General features: G+C 34.7%; 1 long non-coding RNA gene across 1 annotated transcript in view; it reads left to right on the plus strand.

Moving 5' to 3' along the window:
- Positions 1-70: 70 nt before the first annotated feature.
- The window catches only part of LOC308642628, a 33,730-nt gene continuing 20,185 nt past the window's right edge, over positions 71-13,615 (plus strand). Inside the window, exon 1 of the long non-coding RNA XR_014020594.1 lies at positions 71-267. This is a non-coding gene — a long non-coding RNA (uncharacterized lncRNA). The remainder of the gene's footprint in view (positions 268-13,615) is intronic.

The raw sequence follows: 13,615 nt of genomic DNA on the forward strand, positions 1-13,615 counted from the left end.
TTTCTAGCACTACTGGATTTTGGTTTGTAAGGCTAAAGACCTGGGGTAGAGGAGAGGATTGGAGTAGGAATTCAATCAGTCATCACAAATGAGTGAAAAATAATTTACTTCTGTTAACATTTTTTGTTTGTTTGTTTTGTTCTCAGGAAGAAGCAGAATGCCAAGTATGTTTACATGGTTCTGCCCCTCATTTCCTTCTGGGCTTACTGCTGAACTTGGTAAACCTCAGGCCAGGAAGAAACCTTCCCAACCTGGAAGACAAGCCTGGTAAGTCTCTTCCTGGTCCTTGTGGCCACTCATCTCAAAAGCCCTGCTGACTTGAAACCTACTCCCCCCCCCCCCCCGCCCTTTAGGCTTTTAACATTTGAAAACTACTTACTTTTACTTAGAATTTTAATGTCAATTTAATTTTCTCCTGGTAGCACACCCTTTTATCTACATAATTTTCCTACCAAAATTTTAGAGAAAGAAAATAGCTTTAAATAGAAAATATGTTTGGGTTTCTTTTAATACTGTTTAATTTACATGTAATATATGCTAAGTGAGGAAAGTTTTCAAACTACAAAAAAATACAAAGGAATATCATAAAAACATAATCTTATCACCAAAATATAATCTTGGTAAACTCTAATAAAATCCCATCTCTCTCCCTCCCCGCCTCCCCCATGTATATAAAATTATTTACCAGTGGGTGATTTTACCATATATAGATACTGCTCTATAGATTATTTAAAGATATAGTAACATATTATATATATAGTAACATATACATTTTTCTACATCAAAATATATACTTCATAAATCTTTATGGTTAAAAAGTGTTCTGCTCTACCAATATGCCATAGTAAGTTTAACTAAGCCCTTGTAACAGCATTTTTAAAAGATACTGTAATACAATGAACAGTTAAAGAGGAGAGTAAGAAAGAATAGAAAAGATGTGCATGAGCAAAAGAAAAAGAATGCAGAACAGCACAGGAGGAAAGAAACAACCCAGGAAGGAAAGGCCAGGAGATGGAGAAATGGGGGCTATGTGAAAAAGAGAAGGGAGTATGTGGAGGTGGGAGGAGAGATGCTTGCAGTAAACCATTAAGCTAAGGGTTGTTCCAGATTTCAGACTATCAGTCTTCATCTTTGCCTTCTGATGTATTTATTTCTGCCAGACAGCTGGTCTAGAGTTGTTATTTATCTTAAAATTTGATAAATTTTCACTTAAAGAAATGGCAAAGGAGTGAAAAAGATAGAAATTAACATGGAAATAGTTCTCTGGCATCAGAGCACAGGAATGTAAACCTGTGATTTGGAATTGAGGAGATGGCTAAATTTATAGGGCAAAAGAAGACACAAACCTATTTCTACGTCTAGTTCATTGTTTAAACTTGTGAAGAGAACATGCATCCCAGACATGATAATTTACAAAAATGATGTCTATGAAATACAATTGTATTATGTAGTAAGTAATAAAATATACATAGAGAAAACCTGCATATCCACATACTTTTTAGTAAATGCAGATAAACAGTGAAAGAGGAGAGTAGGAAAGAATTGGAAAGATGGACACATACTGAATTGGAACTGCCTGTAAATTCAGGTTCTTGTACATGCAAGGTGGTGTAGCTCAGTGGAAGAGCACTTGATAGCATGTGTGATGACTTGGGAAAGAAAAAAAAATGAGATGATAAGAGATGATAAGAGAATAATTTGAGTTTTTTCTGGATATTTTTAAAATTTTTTGAATTTTTATAGTAAGCAATATATTGCTTTTAATCAATAAAAATAAATGAATAAAAAAGCAAATAATTAACTCACTTATGAACAGAAGGGAGGTGGATAAGTTCCCCGAGTGCACTCTGGTCTTACTTAGTTCTCCAGTAGCTTCAAAAAGCCTTACTCACAATTGGCATCATGTGACTCTCACATCATACTTTGGATTTTAAGCCTCAATTGAAGAAAATTCATTGTGAGGTTTGTATCTGGACCTCTTTATCTTCAAATACTTGCAGATGGTAAATCTCAAGAAACAATAGAATAGATTAACAGGCTTAAGTAATTAAATAATAAGTTTCAGAGGGATTTTTAAATTCAGAGGATTTTTAAATGAAGACCTTCTCAGAGTAAAGCAACACGATGAGAAAGTAAGGCTAAAGGAAATCCTAAGTTCCTTGAGTAAAGGTATTTCAAAAATTAAGGTGATGGAATTAGGACAGGACTGATCCACTGCAATGATTCCCCCAAATTTTAGATAGTAATAACATTTTCTAAGCCATTATGAGTATTTCTTAAGGCCTAATAGTCATCAAATATTTTACTACAATAAGGCCTATGTAAGTCTGGAATCATTTCAACTCTTTTAGATACATCATGCTAAGTTCTGATATAGGATTTCATGTTTTTAATAATAATGGGAAAACAACTAAAAATTACTTAATTGTTACTCTATCATACTTTATTTTTTTTTTACTAATACAAATTATGTGTATTGAGGCTGGGGTTGTAGCTCAGTGGTAGAGCTTTCACCTAGCATGTGCAAGGCCCTGGGTTCAATTTTAAGCACCTCAAAAAATATTTACATAAATATTTATATAAAAATTACATTAAATTTACAAAAATATATATATATATATATTAAATGCATTATTATGTTTTCATAAGTGTATATGCATGGTGAAATGACTAAATCAACCTAATTAATATAAGCAGTATCTCACAGATTTATCATTGTTTTGTGGTGAGAAGACTTACAATCTATTCTCTTAACCAATTTTTTAAGTATAAAATAATTGCTACCTATAGTCCCTATGGTACAGATCTCTTTAGCTTATTCCTCCAATATAACTAAAATTTTGTATTTATGGATAAACATCTCCCCACCTTCTCAGGCCCTAGTCTACCATTCTACTCTTGGCTCCTATGAGGTTGACAATATTAGATTCCACATATAAGTGAGATCATGCTGTATTTGTATTTCTGTGCCTAATTTATTTCATCTATTTTGTTGCAAATTAAAGGATTTTCATCTTTTTAAAGGCTGAATAGCATCCAAGTGGGTGTGGTACCACATTTTCTTTTCTTTTTGGGTATCTACTCTTTTTAAAAATTTATTATTAGCTATATATAACATTAGCATTCATTTTGAGATAATTATAAAAGTATGGAATAAAATTTGCTCTAATTTAGACCCTAGTGATTTCCCTTTTCTTCTCCTCCTACCTTCCCCTGTTTCTTTCCCTGTAATTTTCTGATCTTTCTGCTATGTACTTATATTTTTTTTTAAATTAGTGTCCTGTTGATATACATAAAGATGAGATTCACTGTGGTATATTTGCGTATGTACATAGGAATTTTCATTCCACTGCTCTTCCCTTATCTCTTCCCTCATCCCTCACCCTCAATCCCCTTCCTCTACTCCACAGATCTTTCTTTTATTTTGGAGCAATCACATTATCTTTGTCCATTCTTCTATTGATGGACAGGTAGGTTGCTTCCACTATGTTACCCTACCTCTGACATTGAGTCTCACCCATGTCCTGAGACTCCACCTCTCACCTTTCTTTAATCTTCTAGCCTATTTCCCTCCCCGTGTCCTACCCAGTGACTGACTACTCTGGTTTGCCTCAAGATTTTTCTCTGTGCTTTGATCATACCTCCAGGATTCCAGGCTTTTTATCCTTGACTACTGCAAAGGATATTCCCTTTGGGGTAGAATGAAATCTACTTTTTCTCCATTGATAATATGCTCTTGCCTGGAGTCAGGCAGAATCTTTGATGTATCTGGTATAAAGATGATTTTCCAGTAGCAAAAATCAGGCTTTTAGTCTAGTAAAATAAAACAGATTATTGGTCATGCCACTTGGAAACTTTTAATGAAGATCATGGGATTTACCACAAATATGAACACTTTTTATAATAAAAAGCATCCCTTCTTACATACTCACTTCATTTTTATAAGATAATTTCTAAAGAATAATTTAGCTGTTGCATACTTTGGGAGCAACTAAATTATTTTAGAGACTCTGCTAAATCCTTGGAGAAATAAGAAAAGGAAAATTTAATTATTGATCTTGAGCAATTTATATATCTAATAGGCAGGGCCTAAAAACAGTGCAGAGTCACATAAAACATGTGAAAATTCCTATTCAAGTACAGATACAGAAGAACTGAAAGGATTAGAAATGTTTGAGCCAGTATCCAGAAGTTCAGTGCAGAAAAAAATTAACAATGGAAAAAAAGGAAAACCCAGTGGAAGGAACATCATGAGCAAAGGCTTGAAGGCATGAATGTGCATGGTAAAATGGAAGACTGTAAGCACAATATTATTACCAGAGTTAAAAGTGGAGGGATTGTAATGGAAAAATGTTCAAAATGAATTACAAGTTCTGAAAATACAATACCCTAAATCCCAGGCTATGGAGATTTCACTTCTTTCTATATTCCATGAGGGGTCCTTGAAGGATTTTGAGTGGGAAGTGCTTTCTGTACTATGCTTTAGAAAGATTTACCTGGCTGCAGCAGCTAGTTAGTAAGATTGGAGGCCAGGAAACCCATTAGTAAAATAATTCCAGGGGCAGATGTTGAAAACCTGAAATAGTGCATTATAACTAGAAAGAGACTGTATTTTGGTTACAAAAACATCTATAATCTTCAAAGTTGCCACACTGAGATTTTCCCCCATACTTCTCAACTTCATTCTTGTCAGTGCCCATGAAGAAGGGCACTTTAGTAAATAGTTCTGCTTTAAAAGAACTTTACGAAACACATAAATCATGCACACCCCAAAAGGAAAACTCTGACAAAGTAAAGGCCAGGTGTTTACATTTCCAAATGCTGTTTTATCCTTTAAACTATACTATCAGTACAGCCAAAAAGGGGAATTGTAAATTTTACTGCTTCTGTAGTGGTAAATGTCATGTATTTGCCTCTTTGCAAGAGGGTGAATTTCCTAAGTTCATCTGGGAAAGTTAATTTTGAATGAACAATATAAAATACAGTTATTTCAAAGCTAGACTGCAGAAATTTTAAACCTAAAAGTAAAAAACAAACAAAAAAATGTGAGGACTTAAGGGACAATTAGAAGTATCTTTCTCTGCAGTTTTCTCCCTTTTCATTAGCAAGGATTCTTTTCATTCATTTCTTCCCTTAATAAAGACTTTCATTCTTGGTCAAGACCAAGAGGGTCATGTTTCATTACCAATGTCTAGTCTACCATTCACACCCCAGAAAGCCCTATTTCGTTATCAATAGCCAGGTGGCAAATTTCATCACCTTTAAATAACCAGTGTGATCTTAATCCATTGGTAAATTCTAAAAACATCAGACACTTGATAGTGTGTTTCATGGCTTGTGATTTCCATTAAACTTTCAGAGATATTAAAAACAATTTAATGAATCTTGTCACCCCTACATATTCCTGAATCCTTCAGGATCCCCAGGACTTGGGGTGAGAAATAGCAGTTAGTTCTAATGTTATTTCAGATGATAAGTTGGGAGAGGGAAATGAAGTGACTTCTAGGGACATATAAGTATCATAACAATTGTATACTTTAATCTTAAACAGATTTGGGGGCCAAGAAAAAGAGACTAATCTTTTTTAACATATATATTTTTTTCATTGATTTCTTTTTAGTTATACATGACAGTAGGATTCATTTTGATATTATTATACAACCATAGACTATATCTTATTCTAATTAGGAGCAAAAGGAGAAGCTAATCTTAAAATCTGTTTCAGTGGTCTCTCGTGTCTCTAGATTGTAAGGCACATTACATGCTGTTTTGGCTTCTGACCTATATAGGTAGAAGGCCAGTGGATGCCTTTTGAGCTCTGCATTTGTCTGTTGTGTTTTTCCTTAAAATATTTATACCCCCCCAAAAAAAGCCCAGCTGTCTTTGATTTCACAACTTGCTTAGCTAATATCCCCAGGTTGCTTTTCACACTGCCATCTGGACATATTACCATTCTCTTTAGATCACTTTTCAGCAACCATGACAAGGAAAATTTTTAAAGAATAATAAAAAGATCATAAAACCCAAAAGAAATAAAATCCCACAAAACCCAGAAACAATGGAAAGAAGCAAGACTGTGTTGATTTTCCTGGAGGGAAAACATAGTTGCCTTGTAATTTCTTCTGTCTGGGACAAGAGCCCTGGCTGTATCACATCCTTCTCATTTATTCTTCCTCTATTTCTTTTCTTCTCTTTTACTCCTGCCTTATTCATGCTATGTGAGTGCATCCTGAGGCATTTCAAATACCAGATTTCTGTTGAAGAATTTCTATAAATGCAAAGAAAGAATATAATCAAACTCATTTTTCACTCATAAGTTTGATTCTGGAGAGTCTATAAATTAGCATTTGTAAAAAAGATTTGCAGTGATGAGACATTCTGCTAATGTGCAGACTCTATGTGGCCTGAGTAGATGTAGGATGCATAATTGAGATTAGCAGTGTTTTCACAGCAATATTTTGTGCTTATACAATGAAGTAGAAATTATTTCAGAGATTCCTGTCTAGTCCTGTAGTACATAATCAAATCTCTTCTATAACTTCCTGCCAAATATGTATCCAAAGTATTTCTCAACACCTTCCATAGCAATAACAAATATTGGCCTGCTATGACTTTTGGAAACAGTTTCCTTGTAATAAACAGAAACTGGTCTCCCTGTAGGCTGCTCCATTTATTCTCTACTTTTTATCATACAGAATAAATGAAATGCCTTTTGCCTCTGATGTATTTTTCTGATATTTCAGAGATGCTATAATAGCATCTTTGAATTTTCTCTTGTCTAGAAAAAAAATTCTTAATGTCCTTATAAGTTCTAAAATGTCTTTATAAGATGTGCAACTAGATGCAGTTGCCCCATTCCTATTTTTAATGTTACCCAGAACTAGACACAAATACTTTTTGAAAATATTTTGGAAAACAACACAAGTAATATATATTTACCAAAGAGAAATAAGAAAGCACAGACAAAAGGCACTTTTAAAAAACCATTGCTAAAGAATTTCTATGCAAAAAGCCATTTAGCCTTCCAAAATTATTTCTAGGTATACAAATACTGCTAACATTTAGCCAGGATACTTAAGTGAGATGGTTTTCCAGGAGTGTCACTTAATTGATTCCTCATAATTATATAAATTTAATGTTAGTTCTCTCAGTGCTCTAAAGCAGAAGTCAGCAAATTTTTTTTTACTGTGAAATGCCAGGAAGTAAATATTCAGGGCTTATGGGCCACATCACATCTTTGTTGATGGGTGTTACTGTTTCTGTTGCTGCTTCTCCTTCTTTTCCTTTGTTCATTTACAAACTTTTAAAAACTTTTAGGGCTGGGGGTGTAGCTTAGTGGCAAAACACTTGTCTCACATGAAGGAGGATCTGGGTTCCCTCTCCATCACACACACAAATATACATACTTTCGTAAAGATTTTAAACGTTCTTAATTTATAGGCTATAGCGAAACAGAGCAATGAATGACCAGATTTTGCCAGTCAGCTACTTTTTTCTCCACCCCTGTTCGTAAGGGAGAATTTAATAGAGCTTGTCAATAATAGACCAAGGGTACCCCCTCAATTCTCTTTGGTATACAGAGCGTGATCACCACTGAGGGTGACTTGGGTAAATTTGCATGGGAATCAATGATATCCCCCACCCAGGGAAGAAAGGAATAAAGACCTCAATACCAACCTTTTGAGTTTCAATTTAGTAGAATCAGTCTTATAGTTTAAGGTGTTCACAACTGAGGTGTGAAAGCTGGAAAGGGCTGCAAAGTAGAATTAGCTAGGAGAGTAATAGACATCTGGATTATTGGCCTACAGCCTTAAATGGTTGTGGAAGAGAAAAGACTTTTACTTAGGCCATGACTAACTAAGCTAGTCTAGTAAAAAGATTATGCTTTGGAATTAATGACTAAGGGTGTGAATATATTCTTGGAAAGTCTTAATTCTCAAAGGAACTCTCTGTTTTAGTCATAGATTATGCTGTAGTAAAAATTATGCCAAATCTCCCTGGCTCACTAGGATAAATGAATATGTATCACTTCCAGTCTGATGGACAGCTTTCCCAGTGCTTTCCCTGTATCCAAATGATCTGCCAAATGACCACTCAGAGATCCAAGATTTTTATATCTTGTGATGTCACCATCTTTAATGAATAACCTCCGTGTTTGCCATGGAAGGAGAAGAAATGGCATAGGCACCATTCAGGTTGTTAGAGTCAGGCCTGAAATTGGCATGCAGTACTTTCTCTTACATGCTTTGGTCAGATTCTATTCATCAGATCCTGAACTAACTTCAAAAGAGACTTGGAACTATAGTTGTCCTATGTGCCCAGGAAGCAGAAAACTGTTGCTTGATATCTGTCCTCTCTTAGCTGCCTAATACATGTGTGTATTAGGCAGAGTTGAAAGAGTGCATGTGGCCTCTGCCATTATCTGAAACAACACATGTGTAATCATAGTAGTCACACCTATGTGTCATAACATTGAACACAAGCTTCTGTTGGCAATTTATTTAGGGAGATGGAAGTGTTGGCATACTGAAACTGGCCAAGAAATTATTCTAGTTTTCATGTTCATTCTTTGTCTCATGTTTGGAACCCAGATGTAACTGGGCCCTTTGAATGAAGATCAGAGGATTTTCAGAAAGTAGGACATAGGAGTCATTCCACAGTGTATTAATACATAGTCCAATACAATATGTTGTACTCAATAAATGTATATTATTTTTGTCAATTTAAAAAGTATAAATAAATAAATTTAAAAGGATTTTATTCCTTCTCTTAACTTAGACACATACATATACCTGAGCATTGAAAATATTCAGAGAACTTAGAGTTATGAAAAATTAGATAGTGAAAAAAATTAATCACAAGTTTTCATTCCAGAAGTGCCCTTCATGAGGATTAGAGATGTTTCTGATGTGTAAATAATTATGCCTGACTTGTTTCTATTTTTTGTTAGGTGAGTTCTCCCATAGTTAGGTGAGTTTTCCCATAATTTGAAGGAACTACCTAATATCTTCTCAATAAATCATTTTTTTTAATTAAAGTGTAGCCAGGGTCATATTCTGTTGCTTATAATCCAAAAATATCTAAATAATATACATTTGGATTCCAATAAAAGACTTCTATTATTTTGTTAATTAATACTATGTTTCATCTATGGCTCATTGATCCATATTGTCAACATCATTTCTTCATCTTATTCTGTTAGATATCTTATTTTGTAATGAAGCTATCTCATTCTCTGTGCAGCCATGATAGATATTCCCTTTATGTTGTCTTGAACAATCTCTGATAGATGCATTTCTATTTGTAAGGAACATCTTTTTGCACTTTTGTAATTTTAAGACATTTTGACCTCATATTGGCAAACATTTCATATGAAATTTAAAATTATTTTTTTACACATACCTTCATATCTTGTTTCATTTTCCTTAATGGATCTCTAAAAATTTAGAATGTCTCTGTTTCCAATATGAAAAGTATACAATTTGTTCAAAATTTTAATAATGAAATTAGAGTGAGTTATTCTTGACTGCGGATTATGAACAAACTGAAAGCTTAATGACTGAAATCAACAAGAAATAATTATTACTTACCACATATTCTGTGGCTTAGGAATATGAGAGTGTTTAATTCAGTAGTCTAACTCAAGGTTTCTCATGAAGTTGCAATCACCTTTTGGCCAGTTTTTAGTTACTGAAGAACATGACTAAGATTGGAGAATCTAATTCTAGGCTGACTCACTCATGTGGTTTGCAATTCAGTGTTGGTTGTTGGTTGGAGATCTCAGCTCCACCTGATAAGTCTTTTTTACGGGACTGCTTGAGTATTCTTAGGACTTGGAAGATAGCTTCTCAGAGATCCAAAGGGGCAAAGAGGAAGCTGTGATGGCTTTTATGATTTTGTCTCACAAATCACACACTATCAATTTTATTATACTCAGTTTGTCACACAAGCCAGATCTCCTTTGTTGTGGGGGTAGACTCTACACAAGGGCATAAATACTAGAAGTCAAAGATCATGGGACCATGTTGGAAGCCAACTACTGCAGTCAGTGATTGGATTTGGCTAGTTTTCAATTTTGTAGTTACTTTAACCACTTAAGCCAATCAATGGGTCATGTAAGCTACTCACTGTATTAATTGAGTTTTGCTATGTATGGGAAAAAATTACAGTGCAATACATTCAGGAATTTTATTTTTTCAGTCTATGTACAACATCCTATTTCATTCCATTTGCCAAGATTTTCCTAGTCTTTTATGAATGTGCACTTCAAGATTTTTGGAATTATTGCCTTACTGAAACATCATTGAGATATAAATTACCATATCCCTCCAGCTACTGTAAAACTTACTTCTTTAAGATTAAGCTCTCATTTCTCTTGTCTTTCATTTTCCCTGTTTTGTGTCATACAACACATCCTGCTTTGTATCATCCAAACATCCAAGGATGTTTCCAATTGCATTCAAACTCAATAGATCACATTGGTCTTGTTTTCTTAGTCAAGAAAATTATTACTTTGATGTTCTTCTTGGACTACATGCCAATTTATCCCCCTAGTTTCCTCTACACACATCTAAAGGAGCCATATTGGAGTTCTTTAAGAGAGAGGAGTCCCTGGACAAAAATTTTCCTGTTTCTATGGTTGACCATGAATTATGGAGGCAGAGTAGTGATGCCTCTCTGTTCTGAAGAAATCACATAGTACCGATTGAGGAAATGTATATCCTCACTTCTGTGTAGTATTTCAGCATTGATGAGATGATTTGTTAGCAGGTAATCAGCTCCAGTTTTGGGTGGAAGTCTGACAAAAGAAGCAGCAATAATATTTGTCCTATTGGCATACCAGCTAAGTTTGCAAGCTACTTTCACATTCATTACCTCTGCAGATCTGAACAGAAATCTGTAAATTAAGAACTTTTGATTCACTTATTTTGGAGACACACAAAAAGAATCAAAGTTCTGAGTACTAAAAGATTTGCTCAAGGAGGTCTCAATTCCAATTTACCTACTGAAGTGCATTAGGTAAATTGGAATTGAGACTAAGAATTTGTGCACTAAATACTATGCCATTTTGGCTGCAACCATGTTTTTCAAACTCTTCTTTTGAGCCCTAAAATTCTACAAATCTGTCTAACAAGGAGTTTTGAAGAACAAGAGAGAGGCAGAAGTCTCTTCCACCATTTAACCAGCAAAATATTGATTTTTATTATAACTATTTTGACAGCTCCAAAACACCTATTTGGAATAAAAAAAAATTGATGGCTAAAATAAAACTGAGGGTGCACAAAAATACTCTCTTGTATTGCAATGAATGCGATTTCAGGTTGGTTAACAAGGCAGTGAATAAGGCCTACCTACCGTACAGCACAAAGCATAAGAATAGTTTTTCCGGAGTTTATTTGACCTTGATTATCCACAAGAGCAATTTGATAAAAGCAAGAATTATGTCTAGGAGGTATATTCTTATATAATATATATTTCTTGGATGCTTCCTGAGTTCCAAATATTGTGTTAATGTTTTAATTCCTCCATTGCCAAAGATAAGATTAATCCTAACATATAAGGCTGGAAACAGCTGGAAATTAAGCTCTTTTACACATAGAGGAAAACCACAGGGATGGACTGTCCAACAAAACTGTGCACAATAATGCAAATGTTTTGCACATACATTATGTAATATGATAGTAATTAGGTACATGTAGCTGGGTAGCACTTGCAATATGCACAGTGCTACTAACTGAATTTGTAAATTGTATTTCATTTAAATTTAAATAGCCACATCTGGCTACTGGCTATAGTAGTGGACAGGGCAGCTGTAGAGACTTGAAGAAAATTAAGCCTGATAGTTCCTAAAGACAACAGCATCAGCAGCAGCATGGCCACCATCAACACTGGTATCATCAAAATCATCACAATCATCACCATCGTTGTTGTCATCATCATCATCACATTAGTTCCAATAGTTAGCACCTCTCACTGGATTGTTGTAGCAATCTCTTAAATGATATTTTTTCATTCATGCTTCCCTCCAATATATGACAACCAGAATGTCCTTGATGAAAGTAAATGCTAGTATATCACTATTCTGCTTAAAATATCACAGTGGTCCTGGGTTAATTTAGGGTAAAATCATGCTCCTCAGCAAGGTGCATATGCTCCCTTTCCCACCCCATGTCCAGTTTCACATGATTTTCCAGTCATATCTATATTTTTTCATATATTTTATATTTCAGGGATACAGATTCTTATTTCTGTACCTTAAATATACTATATATTCTTTTATTTTTGTTTTTTAATGTAGTGTGCAGGCTTGTATAAAACTTATTTCTTCTTTCTAGAAAAAGTTGTCCTTTAGTTCTTGGTCAAGTTCTAGACACATGCAAGTCTCAGCATCAATGTTTTATCTTTCACAAAGTTCAATTTGAATCCTTGGGTTAGATGACTTAGAGTACTACTTATATTTTTCTAGAACACCTGGACTTAGCTTATTATGAAACTCACCAGGCTTTATTGAAGATAGTTTTTTTTTTTTTAATGTCAATCATACTGTGAGCTTAGGAAGAACCCAAATTTTACCTTTTTTTTTTGATACCTGTCCCTTATAACCAAGATTTTTCCAGACAAGAAAATTATTATTTTATACATTCTGACTAAACACATGCACAAAGAAATGTGTGGGTGCCTGTCGTTCCCACTGAGGATCAGGCCCCAGTTTCCTAACCATCATTACCAACTCCTGCCACGTCCAGAGAGTACTATAGGCTCTAGACCCATTATCTCTACCTCTCCTTCCAAATTTCCCTGCTTTCTAGGTTCATCTAATTAACAATTCTTGCTGTTCCTGATTACGAATAGCTATTAATTTTCATTATCATGATTAATATTTACATCCAAATAGAGTCATAATAGGAATTCCTTGATTTGTTTGCAGACACTATCCTAAATAGGAATTTCTTAGAATTGATAAGTGGGTGAGAAAGAAGTTTAGAATGAGAAAAGTTCTCTCTCTCTCTCTCTTTTTTTTAACTTTTGAGGACATTTTAATTGTTCACCTGATTTCCTCAATAGGTAAGTCTAGTCTTAGACTTCTTTCTTTCTAAATATACATTATCAGTGAGGATTCTTTGAGTAGACTCCAAGAACATTTAGAGCTGGAAAAACCAGTTTAATTGGAAGACAATGGTGGCCAAGCATAATGAGACAGTGGGACATACAAATTAGACAGGAAGTAGAGTTAGGGAAAGGAACTATCTGTTGCTAAACACAACCTGGGTCAGGCTCTGTCGTGGGGTTTCTTATACATCAACATTGAGTACTCACAAGCACTAATATCTTTCCCATTTTACAGCCCATAAAACTGGTGTTCAAAGAGGTTGAGGACCTATAAGTGTTACAGGGCTGGGACTTTTGGGAAACTGAGGCTGTGTGAAAACTCCCCTTTAAGTCAGAGAGATTTCAGACATGTGATGTGGGGTAACAGGAATGACTTATTAGAAGGGATAGGAAAGGGAACCCTCTTAAGGGAAGCAGTGGGTCCTCAGAGAGGAGAGGAACAGCATGCCCCTTCTGATTCAGTGTTATTGAGGATCTCAGAAAAGTTTCCAGAGAGTCCCATCCA

Source organism: Spermophilus citellus (assembly GCF_964194105.1).
Source record: "Spermophilus citellus genome assembly, chromosome: 2".
NCBI lineage: Eukaryota > Metazoa > Chordata > Mammalia > Rodentia > Sciuridae > Spermophilus > Spermophilus citellus.